The sequence below is a fragment of the Tachypleus tridentatus genome, chromosome 7, assembly GCF_004210375.1.
Source record: "Tachypleus tridentatus isolate NWPU-2018 chromosome 7, ASM421037v1, whole genome shotgun sequence".
Lineage (NCBI taxonomy): Eukaryota > Metazoa > Arthropoda > Merostomata > Xiphosura > Limulidae > Tachypleus > Tachypleus tridentatus.
In genome coordinates this window covers 95,694,134-95,709,982 of record NC_134831.1, presented here as the reverse complement: position 1 = coordinate 95,709,982, position 15,849 = coordinate 95,694,134, and positions in this window count along the sequence as shown.

The following is a 15,849-nucleotide window of genomic DNA, read 5'->3' as shown; positions in this document are numbered from 1 at the left end:
CTGATTGTTCCTCCTGTGTGTTCTCAGACAACTGATCCTTCCTCCTGTTTGTTCTCAGACAACTGATTGTTCCTCCTGTGTGTTCTCAGGCAACTGATCCTTCCTCCTGTTTGTTTTCAGACAACTGATTGTTCCTCCTGTGTGTTCTCAGACAACTGATCCTTCCTCCTGTACGTTCTCAGACAACTGAGTACTAAGCTAGTGTCTTCATCAGTTTTTCAGACAGGATTCTTCCATTTTTGTTTCCAACAAACACATTTTGTACAAAACACGAACATAAGTACAGTGTATATATATAAATGTTTATGTACTGTTATGTTCATAATCTACTGATGAAAACAAGGTGAACACAACAATTCATTTTTAAAGTGTCACCAACTCGTGAAAGTCAACATTTTAGGTGAAGTTGTGGACCAAGCCCCTCCCTTGTTAGTGAACAACTTTCGGGTTTCTTGATCAGAGTTTCTACAGGTTTCCGCAAGGTGGGACTTAACACCAAGTGGAGTGCACCAGGCCTACATAAGGATTCAATATAGAGCATTAAACGTTGTCACCACGAAACCCAAGTTATAAGCGATACATATGACTTCTACTCGTATTATTAGTAACTAATTTACATACAAAACATGACGATTTGTGGCATTGAAATAACAGATTCAGACGTAAAACTTGGGCCCCGGCATGGCCAGTGGTTAAAACACTCTACTCGTAATCTGAGTGTCGCGGGTTCGAATCCTCATCACACCAAACATGCTCGCCCTTTTAGCCGTGAGGTAGTTATATATAAAGTGATGATCAATCCCACTATTCGTTGGTAAAAGAGTAACCCAAAAGTTGGCAGTGGGTGTTATGACTGACTGCCTTTTTTCTAGTCTTACATTACTAAATTAGGGACAGCTAGCGCAGATAGCCCTCGAGTAGCTTTGTGCGAAATTCAAAACAAACCAGACCAAACTCGAACTTGGTTTTGTTAGGCGTAAAGCGAGTAAATTTATGGCTCTTAAATAATAGATTCAAGAATAACCATGGCGTTGTCTCCGTTATGTACATGTGTTGATACACTGTTTACAAAACATAGTCTGTTTACTGTCGCTTTTCAGGAAATTAGTAGGTTGAAGTCCAGTTCTTTCGGTGTCCTAAAAGCGTGTGTGGTAGGGGCTTTTTTGCTCGGGTTTTCTGTGGCACAAGCGGATAAAAATATTTTAAAATATCCTCTCACAGACATCAGATAGCATCTGGGTGACCTGCAGCTAATATTGTGTAAAATGTCTCACTGAAGGGCACAATGGGCAGGCTTAAGCGAGCGTCGAACCTGCAACCATTTGATTTGATAAATGTTAAACCTTTGTTGCAGTCACAGGCTCTTTAAAATAAATAAAATTAATTCAAATGAAAACCCAGTCAAGTCACTCTTTTTTAATTCTGACTGTTAAATTGGGATCCAGGCGTTCATCCAGGGATTTTGGAAGCTGTGTATCTGGAGAGAAGCAGTAGATTAAAGTTATAAGCATCAGGGATTCTTCTAATTCAGTATGGAGCTGACTGACGCCTTGTTCCAGACATTAACACATGTCACATTTACATTTTTATTGATTTCCGATTGTCCGTAAACATGAGTTATTTCCAATGGAGAAAGTAAACTGAGATGAACCTAAAATGAGATAGTACACACACACCAGATGGAGTTACTGTTTTTATCTTTAAATCGAGATAGTACACACACACCAGATGGAGTTACTGTTTTTATCTTTAAATCGGCGATACTGTAAAGTCTTTGCTTATCTTTCTTTTATAATAAATAAAAATTATATGAATTACTTTGATTGAAATTAACATGAGAATGAATCCTAGATTCGTTTATTATCACACTTTAAGAGATATAGAACTACCTACTTATCTATCTTTCTGTCTGTCTGTCCATATATCCAGCTGTCTTCTGTCTTTCTTTCTAACTACATTCCTATCTATCAGTTTCTCTGTCTATCTATCTACCTATATATGTTTCTGTCTATTTTGTGTCTGCCTGTCTATATTTCTCCCTATATATCAAGCTGTCTTCTGTCTGTCTATCTACCTATCTATGTTTCTGTCTGTCTTTGTGCGTGTCTCTAGAGTAATATGCTCATCTGTTCGTATCTTAAAGTCTCTCGGTTTCTATAACACGTCAGAAGTAAAGTGTCACAAATGAAACCAATTAAGTTGCAGGTATTCACCGTCAACTGCACACAGACACACACATGTAGAAAGAAAAGGTAATAGCTATCTACATATACACATTTGTTATTCATGGAAAAACAATTATAAAAAAACACTAGCCAATTAGAGACCTGAAATTCTACGATTTTCTATCTTTATTTTCACGTATAGCTCAAGGTATAATAAATATAGCACCACCTGGTGAACGCTACGTTAAACGTCGTCAACCCTCCTTCGTTTTTTTGTACTCCGTGCCTGTTTCAGCTGCACTTCTATATATAGAAAGCGAGAAGCAGAGATGACGTCATTTCCTTCATATCGCTGTTCTTCTTTCATTCTTACTCCCCATTTATTTATAGATTAGTGACAGTAGTTCTTGGGTACTGCAATATGAGATTGTTACATCTTCCAGTAGTAAAATAATAAAGTGTGAGATCTTTTAAACACGACAGTCATGTAATTTAGGCATAGCACGATTGGACCCCGAAATGATGGGGTATCTTTGTGGTGTTTTCCCATTTTTATTTGACTCTCGACTCGTAATATGAGGATAGAGGGTTCGAATACCCCTTCCCACCAAACATGCACACCCTATCATCCGTGGGGGCGTTATAATTTGACGGTCAGTCCTAGTATTTGTTGGTAAAATAGAAGCTCAAGTAATAGCAGTGGGTGGTGATGATTTACACTGTTAAATTAGGGACGACTAGCGAAGATAGACCTCGTGTAATTTTGCGCAAAATTCAAAACCAAACTTGAGTAATTATGAAAATTTATAATTTTTTGTTTGTCTACCTTCTTTCTTAACACCCATGTTTTTGTTGTTTTTTTTTTTACTTCTGTAAAACATGTATATATTGGTTACGTGAGCTGACACCACACTTACTCCAAAGAGAGGTGTATTAGGGTTACCAACATGAAACTTAATAGAGACCTTTCTGAAAGGCTAGATAATACTGGTATGTTTTGGAGCTATCATTATACTTACTTGTACGGATATTACTCAATATGCTGAAAGTATTATATACTTAAATATTTAAATGCGTCGTGACATATCTTTAGGAAAAATATTCGAATCTACTAAATATCCTAGTGCGTTCTCAAACTGATTCTGAGCTTAGTTTCTATGAAGAAAAGATAGAAAGATTCGAAGGCAATAATAATATTTTGAGATAAGGAAGAAATTTGAAGAGTTATTTCTCAACTAAACTGAGAGAGATAAGAATTCTTCTCATGGATAAGAGACTAAAAAACTGATTCAGAGCTACTTTCGAAGGTGAAGATAAATGTTTATTGGTTTCCAAAGATCAGCAATCACGACTGATTGAAGTCCAACACTGCGACTGGACAGAAAGCCCTCCGTTGAGGAGGGGGGCTAAAGTAATCAACAAATTTTGACCTTAATAACCTCGTGAAGACCTAGATGAATGGTCAAATTTAATGAATTAACTACATAAGGTTTAATATGTTAATAACAATTTCGATTTAAAATTTTAAACTTTTATCGTTGATACAACAACAATAAAGGATGACAGGAGGTAAGTGTTGTTTCCATATCCTTCTGACGAGAGTAGAATAATTCTCTCTAATTCTGGCATATCTAGAATATGGTTTGTTTGAGTTATATGATTTTTATACTTTTAATGAAGGGACATCGTAAGTCTTAATTTTCATTACTTTAATATAGATTTCGAGCTGTTAGATTATTATATTCTGTTATATTATTATACTCTGTTATATTATTATATTCTGTTATATTATTATATTCTGTTATATTATTATACTCTGTTATATTATTATATTCTGTTATATTATTCTACTCTCTTATATTATTATATTCTGTTATATTATTATACTCTGTTATATTATTATATTCTGTTATATTATTATACTCTGTTATATTATTATACTCCGTTATATTATTATATTCTGTTATATTATTCTACTCTCTTATATTATTATATTCTGTTATATTATTATACTCTGTTATATTATTATATTCTGTTATATTATTATACTCTGTTATATTATTATACTCTGTTATATTATTATATTCTGTTATATTATTATATACTGTTATATTACTATACTCTGTTATATAACTATATTCTGTTATATTATTATACTCTGTTATATTATTATATTCTGTTATATTATTATAATCTGTTATATTATTATAATCTGTTATATTATTATACTCTGTTATATTATTATATTCTGTTATCTCATTATACTCTGTTATATTATTATATTCTGTTATATTATTATACTCTGTTATATTATTATATTCTGTTATATTATTATACTCTGTTATATTATTATACTCTGTTATATTATTATATTCTGTTATATTATTATACTCTGTTATATTATTATACTCCGTTATATTATTATATTCTGTTATATTATTCTACTCTCTTATATTATTATATTCTGTTATATTATTATACTCTGTTATATTATTATATTCTGTTATATTATTATACTCTGTTATATTATTATACTCTGTTATATTATTATATTCTGTTATATTATTATATACTGTTATATTACTATACTCTGTTATATAACTATATTCTGTTATATTATTATACTCTGTTATATTATTATATTCTGTTATATTATTATAATCTGTTATATTATTATAATCTGTTATATTATTATACTCTGTTATATTATTATATTCTGTTATCTCATTATACTCTGTTATATTATTATATTCTGTTATATTATTATACTCTGTTATATTATTATATTCTGTTATATTATTATATTCTGTTATATTATTATACTCTGTTATATTATTATATTCTGTTATATTATTCTACTCTCTTATATTATTATATTCTGTTATATTATTATACTCTGTTATATTATTATATTCTGTTATATTATTATACTCTGTTATATTATTATACTCCGTTATATTATTATATTCTGTTATATTATTCTACTCTCTTATATTATTATATTCTGTTATATTATTATACTCTGTTATATTATTATATTCTGTTATATTATTATACTCTGTTATATTATTATACTCTGTTATATTATTATATTCTGTTATATTATTATATACTGTTATATTACTATACTCTGTTATATAACTATATTCTGTTATATTATTATACTCTGTTATATTATTATATTCTGTTATATTATTATAATCTGTTATATTATTATAATCTGTTATATTATTATACTCTGTTATATTATTATATTCTGTTATCTCATTATACTCTGTTATATTATTATATTCTGTTATATTATTATACTCTGTTATATTATTATATTCTGTTATATTATTATACTCTGTTATATTATTATATTCTGTTATATTATTGTATTCTGTTATATTATTATAATCTGTTATATTATTATACTCTGTTATATTATTATATTCTGTTATATTATTATATTCTGTTATATTATTATACTCTGTTATATTATTATACTCTGTTATATTATTATATTCTGTTATATTATTGTATTCTGTTATATTATTATACTCTGTTATATTATTATATTCTGTTATATTATTATACTCTGTTATATTATTATATTCTGTTATATTATTATACTCTGTTATATTATTATATTCTGTTATATTATTATATTCTGTTATATTATTATTACTCTGTTATATTATTATATTCTGTTATATTATTATATACTGTTATATTACTCTACTCTGTTATATTACTATATTCTGTTATATTATTATACTCTGTTATATTATTATATTCTGTTATATTATTATAATCTGTTATATTATTATACTCTGTTATATTATTATATTCTGTTATCTCATTATACTCTGTTATATTATTATATTCTGTTATATTATTATACTCTGTTATATTATTATATTCTGTTATATTCTTTAGGATAAATTGCGAGTAAATTATTCAAATACGGATTTTTTTAGATGAGAAGAAAAAACATAATTTATAAACTGAACTTCAAGAGACAATTTAATAATTATGTTTGTTTGTTTTTTGAATTTCGCACAAAACTACTCGAGGGCTATTTGTACTAGCCGTCCCTAATTTAGCAGTGAAAGACTAGAGGAAAGGCAGCTTGTCATCACCACCCACCGCCAACTCTTGGGCTACTCTTGTACCAACGAATAGTGGGATTGACCCTCACATTATAACGCCCCCACGGATGAAAGGGCGAGCATGTTTGGCGCAACGGGGATACGAACCCGCGACCCTCAAATTACGAGTCGCACGCCTTAACACGCTTAGCCATGCCGGGCCATTTAATAATTAAAACACTATGTGAGCTAAAATCATCTAACTGAAATTCTTCTTTAGATTGGTAACAAGAGACAATTAAATAAAAAAACACTGTGTCATGTTAATTCATCTAACCAAAATTCTTTCTTTAGATTTGTAAAATAGATAATTAAATATTTAAAACACTGTCATGTTAATTCATCTAACTGAAATTCTTTCTTTAGATTAGTAAAAGTAGATAATTAAATAATTAAAACACTGTGTCATGTTAATTCATCTAACTAAAATTCTTTCTTTAGATTAGTAAAAATAGATAATTAAATAATTAAAACACTGTGTCATGTTAATTCATCAAGTTGAAATTTTTCTTTGGGTTAGTAACAGCAGATAATTAAATAATTCTTCTTTAGATTAATGAGAATAGATAATTTTATAATTCTTCTTCAGATTAGTGACAACAGATATCTAAATATTTAAATCAGTGTGTAAACTTAAATAATCTAATTGAATTTCTTCTATAAATTAGTTACAACAGATAATTAAATAATTAAAACACTATGGCAACTTAAATCATCTAACTGAAATTCTTCTTTGGGTTAGTAACAGAAAATAATTAAACAATTAAAACAATTTGTGAACTTGAATAATCTAACTGAAATTCTTCTTTAGATTAGTAAAAACACATGATTAAATAACATTTCTTTAGATTAGTGATAACAGATAGCTAAATAACTAAATAAGTGTGTGAACTTAAATCATCTAACTGAAATTCTTCTTTAGATTAGTAACAACTGATAGTTAAATATTAAATATAATGAGAAACATTTTCATCTTCTTACAATAAACCTTCTTTCCATGTCAGAAGGACGAGTTAACATTTTATTTTATAAGTGCTCTGTATAATTATGTATTTTGTTGTGCAGCTTAGAAATTTTACTGATTAATGAGGCAACAATTTTCTTTCGTCGGAACATTTTCTTGAGAACTGTTTATTGAAACACGTATTAAACTACTGTTTAAGCGGAAATTAAGAACGAATTACGTTTATTATTCTTTAATCCTACGCAAATCTGGTTCAACTTCACTTAGTATCCAAACATAAAATTTCAATATATTAAACTTAAATCACGTGACACACATCCTCCAGTTTCTTAGACCCCTGCACGGCCAGGTGGTTAAGACGCTAGACTCGTAATCTTGGGATCACAGGTTTGAATCCCCGTCTCACCAAACATGCTCACCCTTTCAGCTGTGGCGGCGTTATAATGTGCCGTCAATCCCAGCATTCGTTGGTAAAAGAGTAGCCCAAGATTTGGTAGTGAGTGGTGATGACTAGCTGCCTTACCTTTAGTCTTACATTGTTAAATTAGGAACGGCTAGCTCATATAGCCCTAGTGTAGTTTTGAGCGAAATTTAATAACAAACCAGTTTCTTGAAAATTAAAAATTTAAAGTTGGAGCCCATCAATGTCGGTCCCGGCATGGCCAAGTGTGTTAAGGCGCTCGACTCCTAATCCGAGGGTCGTGGGTTCGCAACCCGTCGCACCAAACATGTTCGCCCTTTCAGCCGTGGGGGCGTTATAAAGTAAGGTCAATCCCACTATTCGTTGGTAAAAGAGTAGCCCAAGAGTTGGCTGTGGTGGGTGATGACTAGTCTTACACTGCTAAATTAGGGACGGCTAGCGCAGATAGCCTCGAGTAGCTTTGTGCGAAATTCAAAACAAACAAACAAAAATAAATGTTATGTTTCCCCAGTGTCTCGGTGACTGAAAGTTCATGATGTCAAAACTCTCGTTTCTTTACCTGTGGTGAGCACAAGAGTGATAACCCAAATTACTAAATAAAACAACAACTTTACCACGCCCTCTTTACATTATTTTAATAAATAAAAATGAGATGCGGATGAAATAAAACTTAACACTTAAACTGCACAGTAAATGATTTTATTTCTTTATCAGTTTACAGATTTCAAATGTGTGTGTTTTAAGTTATGACTAGAACTTTGATTAGGTATTGCGTGTAGGCGGATAGGAAGCAATCTGATGACATAAAACTCAATCTTCTTAAGGTCAAAAGCAGTTTCTCATATAAATGAATTGTTTGGTTTTTTTTTGCTTTTACTAATTGTGTTTGACAAATTACCAAGTCAGTTAGAAACCGGCATGATAAATAAGCTAATTTCCCCAATTATATATAAAATAAGTATTAAAATTTTAACCCAATAAACTTTTTTAGGTTTTGAGTTTTCTCTTTACCATTTCATTTGTTTATACTTTTGATTTACAGCAGGTGGTAAGTGCGGTACAACAGTTCCAGAATATCTAGTTAGGCCTAATTGATTCATATTTTACCTCGTCCCCAGTAAACACGACCCTATCATACATTATGATAAAGGAAAATACAACTACTAACATATTATTTGTTGCCATTATTGTAATGAGATATATATATGTCTACCTGACAGACAAATAAGCTTTTACTTTTACAGAGATTTACTTTAAATAAAACTGCTAAATATCGTATGGAAATAAGTATAACCCGTTTGAAATTACGAAAAATTCAAAGTCAGCGAAATAAATGCACGGGTCATCTGGTAGATTAAATTAATAAATTAATTTTTTAATTTTTTTTTTTTTTTTCTCAGCCAGATTGTGCTACTATGTGAAAAGCAAACACATAGAAACAGATGGTTTTGTTTTGTGGGATGGCGCAGGAAAAGGTAGATGTTAACCCTAAGAGTTTTCAAACTTAACAAAACTTTCTTTGGGAAACAGAAATTCACAAGGTTATTATTTCCATTTACAAAAAAATATAATATTAAGTAATAAAGTACACAGATACTATTAAGTAATAGAGTACACAGATACTATTAAGTAATAAAGTACACAGATACTATTAACTTCTGATGTTTGGCTACGAGGACAGGGAATAAAAAAATGATAATAAAATATGCCATTCTATAGGGTGGTAAGGTGAGTTGAAATGTTAATATACAGGTCAACCGCTAGGAGGACAAAGGTAACGAACTTAAAGATTAATTTAAGAGCGCCAAGACTTTGTTTTTATTTTAATAAAATGAAACTTCTAGATGGCGCGTTTCGTCAGATCTTATAACTTATAGCCGAAACCTAAAATAAAAATATAAAAAACTAGCTATTGTTTAACTTATTCATTAATTCACATGATATGATAATCAATATAAAACTTTCTGTATCTATAAATGTTGTTGGGAGTTCATTTCAGATTTGTTTTCTTTCTTACACAGCTAACAGATATGTGTGTGTTTTCTTATAGCAAAGCCACATCGGGCTATCTGCTGTGCCCATCGAGGGGAATCGAACCTCTGACTTTACCGTTGTAAATTCGAATACTTACCGCTGCCCCAATGGAGAACAAACAATACGAAATTTGCTATTGTTAAAATATTACTTTGTAATTAAGCACAAACTTATACAATGGGCTATCCATACTCTGCCCACCAAGGTCATTAAAACCCGGTTTGTAGTGTTATAATTCCTCAGACATACCGCTGTGCCCCTGGGAGGTTACACAGTATTAATCCCACGTCTATCAACTTTTTTTTTCTTTTTTGCACGTGAGAACAGTAGCTTCATTCTAAACTCATTTAAAGTTTTGTAGAATTATTTCTTAGAAAGAGAGGTAGTGTCGAAGTAACATTCCCGGTAGACAACTAGGCCAGGGATTGATATAAAAAAAATAATTTAATAGAAAGACAAGTTTACTGGATCTCTCCTTTGCGTGATGTGTTTTATTAAGCACAAACTTGAGCAATAGAATATCTACTCGATTTTTGGCGTAATAAGCCCTTAAGTTTACATCTGAGTCAAGCCTTTTTTATTATTAAACAAACCTCTTTGACCGTTTTCGATACTTGTAAAATATGGAAATACATAGGTCAAAAGTTGGATTTCTCAGAACTTAACAAACTGAGGGTTTTTAAAAGGTCTTAATTATTCAAGTATCGAAATATCCAAGGTCTAAGCCATGATGAACACAATTTACATTTTCACGTATAAAGCGTTATAAAAGTGGCAGTCAATTTCGCTATTCGTTATTAATATCTAACACAGGTGGCAGACAATGTTTATCGGTTACTAAATTTTATAAAACTACGTCAGAGCCTTGGAGATCTTTGATGTGACTGTTAGCCTAAGCGTGGCTCGTTTTAAAGACGCTTTTTAGTTACTACCCTTAAACAAAATATTAGCTAATAATTACTACCATACACATTGTCAAATTCCAATAGTATTGATTTAGTTATGATATTGTTGAAAAGACGTAAGCCACGCGAGATTCGGTTTGTTTGTAATTAAGCACAAAGCTGCACAATGAGCTATCTGTGCTCTGCCCATCACGGGAATCAAAACCCGGTTTCTACTGTGTTAGTTCGAAGACATGCCGCTATGCCACTGGGGGGACAACAGTGCTCAAGTTGCGGTGATATGTATCTCAACCATTATAATTAAATTGAGTAATTTTATTATTATAAGCCTTCCACCAGATGGAGCTGCATAAACGTGAGCCCATAAAGCATCATAGCCTAGATCCTAGAATCTCTTATTACGATTACAATTTTCTTGCACTGCGTATAATTTATATAATTATCTCACTAATTTGAAATAGGCGCTTCAAAGATTATCACACTCTGTTTTGACTACAAAATGTACAGTATTTGCATAATCAGTGCATTAGCATTCTGCTATTTTAGAGTCAGAGAAACCAAAATTTAAACACACAATATTCATTACTGAAATACAAACGCCTTGATAAATTTATAGGTACATTTTCTGCCACTAGATGAACATTAAGATCACGAGTTGAATATCGAATAACTTGTCGTCGAATAGATCGTTTCTTTTGTGTGTTTTTTGTTTTATAAATAAACAACCTTTATCTCAAAATAACAACGAAACAAAAACATACAGAACTTGTTTATTACCAGAATTTTCGGTTTTTACACTTTCATTGAGGATTACAGATGGGTTATACAAACAACTTTGGGGAACTTGTAAAAGGAAAACCGATAGGAAAGGGTAAAGATATTTTTCAAAAGTTAACGCTTGAGTTTGTGTTAAAATATATAAACAAAACAGGGTAAATAATGAGCACACGTTTGTTTAAGTATTCCCATGCGTGGTTTGTATTTAACGTGCCCGACTATGGATCCAGGGGCCTATAGCTCCAGGTATTTTGCCGTTTTGGGCAATCGTAAAGGTTGCATTTTAGATTACGCAAAATCGTTCGTGGGTGCGTTATAAGAGTGTCAGTCAAACCACACTATTGATTAGAGTAGCCTAAGAGTTTTAATATCCAAAACAAAAAGACAACATACAACCAACATATGAGATTCTGTATTATGAATATTTTAGTTTGATATGTTGTTAAGCCTCGTTTCACGGTGCTTTATCTGTGCTCTACCAACCGAACGTGACCTTTTTAGTATTTTTTAATCCTCTAAGTTTACTTCTAAGAAGAAGGAGAGGTTATAATAATGAATGTTAACTACAATAAATAATTCACGTGACTAACAATGATTCGACAAAAGTTACACCAACTCCAGTTTCGTTATGATATTGTTGATTCGACAAAAGTTACACCAACTACAGTTTCGTTACGATATTGTTGATTCGACAAAAGTTACACCAACTCCAGTTTCGTTATGATATTGTTGATTCGACAAAAGTTACACCAACTACAGTTTAGTTATGATATTGTTGATTCGACAAAAGTTACACCAACTCCAGTTTTGTTATGATATTGTTGATTCGACAAAAGTTACACCAACTCCAGTTTCGTTATGATATTGTTGATTCGACAAAAGTTACACCAACTCCAGTTTCGTTATGATATTGTTGATTCGACTAAAGTTACATCAACTCCAGTTTTGTCATTACATTCTAGAATCGACAAACGCCATACAAAAACCTGTTTCGTTAAGACATTCTGGAATCAACAAAAGACACACCAAAACCTGTTTCGTTATGATATTTTGAATCAACAAAAGCCACACCAACTCCAGTTTCGTTATGATATTGTTGATTCGACAAAAGTTACACCAACTCCAGTTTCGTTATGATATTGTTGATTCGACAAAAGTTACACCAACTCCAGTTTCGTTATGATATTGTTGATTCGACAAAAGTTACACCAACTCCAGTTTCGTTATGATATTGTTGATTCGACAAAAGTTACACCAACTCCAGTTTCGTGATGATATTGTTGATTCGACAAAAGTTACACCAACTTCAGTTTCGTTATGATATTGTTGATTCGATAAAAGTTACACCAACTCCAGTTTCGTTATGATATTGTTGATTCGACTAAAGTTACATCAACTCCAGTTTTGTCATTACATTCTAGAATCGACAAAAGCCATACAAAAACCTGTTTCGTTAAGACATTCTGGAATCAACAAAAGACACACCAAAACCTGTTTCGTTATGACATTTTGGAATCAACAAAAGCCACACCAACTCCAGTTTCGTTATGATATTGTTGATTCGACAAAAGTTACACCAACTCCAGTTTCGTTATGATATTGTTGATTCGACTAAAGTTACATCAACTCCACTTTTGTCATTACATTCTAGAATCGACAAAAGCCATACAAACACCTGTTTCGTTATGACATTCTGGAATCAACAAAAGACACACCAAAACCAGTTTCGTTATGACATTTTGGAATCAACAAAAGCCACACCAACTCCAGTTTCGTTATGATATTCTGGAATCAACAAAAGCCACACCAACTCCAGTTTCGTTATAACATTCTGGAATCAACAAAAGCCACACCAAAACCAGTTTCGTTATGACATTCTGGAATCAACAAAAGCCACACCAACTCCAATTTCGTTATGACATTCTGGAATCAACAAAAGCCACACAAACACCAGTTTCGTTATGACATTCTGGAATCAACAAAAGCCACACAAACACCAGTTTCGTTATGACATTCTGGAATCAACAAAAGCCACACAAACACCAGTTTCGTTATGACGTTCTGGAATCGACAAAAGCCACACAAACACCAGTTTCGTTGTGACATTCTGGAATCAACAAAAGCCATACCAACTCCAGTTTCGTCACGACATTCTGGAATCAACAAAAGCCACACCAACTCCAGTTTCGTTATGACATTCTGGAATCAACAAAAGCCACACCAAAACCAGTTTCGTTATGACGTTCTGGAATCGACAAAAGCCACACAAACACCAGTTTCGTTATGACATTCTGGAATCAACAAAAGACACACCAAAACCAGTTTCGTTATGACATTTTGGAATCAACAAAAGCCACACCAACTCCAGTTTCGTTATGATATTCTGGAATCAACAAAAGCCACACCAACTCCAGTTTCGTTATAACATTCTGGAATCAACAAAAGCCACACCAACTCCAATTTCGTTATGACATTCTGGAATCAACAAAAGCCACACCAAAACCAGTTTCGTTATGACGTTCTGGAATCGACAAAAACCACACAAACACCAGTTTCGTTATGATATTCTGGAATCAACAAAAGCCACACCAACTCCAGTTTCTTTATGACATTCTGGAGTCAACAAAAGCCACACAAACACCAGTTTCGTTATGACATTCTAGAATCAACAAAAGCCACACAAACACCAGTTTCGTTATGACATTCTGGAATCAACAAAAGCCACACCAAAACCAGTTTCGTCACGACATTATTTCGACATTAGTTGTTTTTTTTCTGACAAATATTTCTCGTTTTTCTTCCGATGACATTCAAGACTCGCGGCTACTAAACCAACTAATTTGTACCTCAGCTCTTGACAAACTATACGTACATATGTGGACCTGTCAGTGTGCAACATGTTCCTGTGAAACATGGCGAAGAACTCCTTAGTAGTAAATATTCACAGGACCCACCCTACTGTTATGGTTTCAAGAACGGCATACAGATACGCACGTGGGTGGTTAGGAACAATGCATTAATAACTGAATACGGTCTTTCTTTTGACGTAAAGCACCTACATATCAAAATGTCTGATTTTACGACAGTAACAATATCCCTGAGTTTATGTTGTACATTATTAGTAATACTTATGATATGATTGCATGTTCTCCAGCCGTTTCGGGCAAAATGTGGCGTCTCACACTGGTACATAAAACCAATTACTATACTTTAACAATAAACCATCAAAAGTTATGTCGTTCATGAAAATTACCTGATCTACATTAAATATGTATTCTTTAGTGAGAGGCTATAGACAAACCGAGTTACTGGTAGAATACAATAATAACGAATGTACAGACCACATGTTTTTAACGATGTATAGAAGTAAAACAAAATTTGGGTCAGGTCAGCGACACACGGTAAAAAAATTATATTGAACGGGCTATTCCGTGCTCTGAAAAAACAACCGATTAAATCCCAAATCATTCAGTAATAAAAAAATAATTTACATCATGTATGATGTAAAGAATGAAACATGAAAAATCCTAGAATAAATCAGTGGGCGCTGGTAACTACATATTTCACAATGACAGTTGAACTCACGACAAGTGGACAGTTGAACTCACGACAAGTGGACAGTTGAACTCACGACAAGTGGACAGTTGAACTCACGACAAGTGGACAGTTTTTTCGTAGTTAACCGCAACCTAAGCAAAGTGCTGGCTATCTGTGTTTTGTCCACCACGGATATCGAAATCCGCTTTCAGCGTTGTAAGTTCGAAGACACCACAGTGCCACTGTGGGACCAAAGGAAGATGTGATAAAGCTTCAGGAAACTACTTTTTAATGGAAACATTCATAACCAAATGTTATAAACCCTTAAGGAACTAATCACTTTACAAAGTAAGTTAACTCATAACCAGATTTATAAACCTTCAAAGAACTACTTATTTTACAAAGGAAGTTAACTCACACTAGATGTTAGAAACTTTTAATGGACTACTTATTTTACAAAGGAAGTTAACTCATAACCAGATGTTACAAACTTTTAATGGACTACTTATTTTACAAAGGAAGTTAACTCACACTAGATGTTAGAAACTTTTAATGGACTACTTATTTTACAAAGCCAGTTAACTCACACTAGATGTTAGAAACTTTTAATGGACTACTTATTTTACAAAGGAAGTTAACTCATAACCAGATGTTACAAACTTTTAAGGAACTACATATTTAAAAGATGTAGTTAACTCATAACCAGATTTTATAAACTTTTAAACAAGTATTCATTTGACAAAACCATTTACCTCATAACCAGACCTTATAAACCATTAATGAACTACTTATTTCACAAAGCCAATTGACTCATAACCAGATGTTACAATCCTTTGAAAACTACTAATTTATCAAAGATAGTTAAGTCATAACCAGATGTTACAAATCTTTATTTAAAACTACTTATATAACA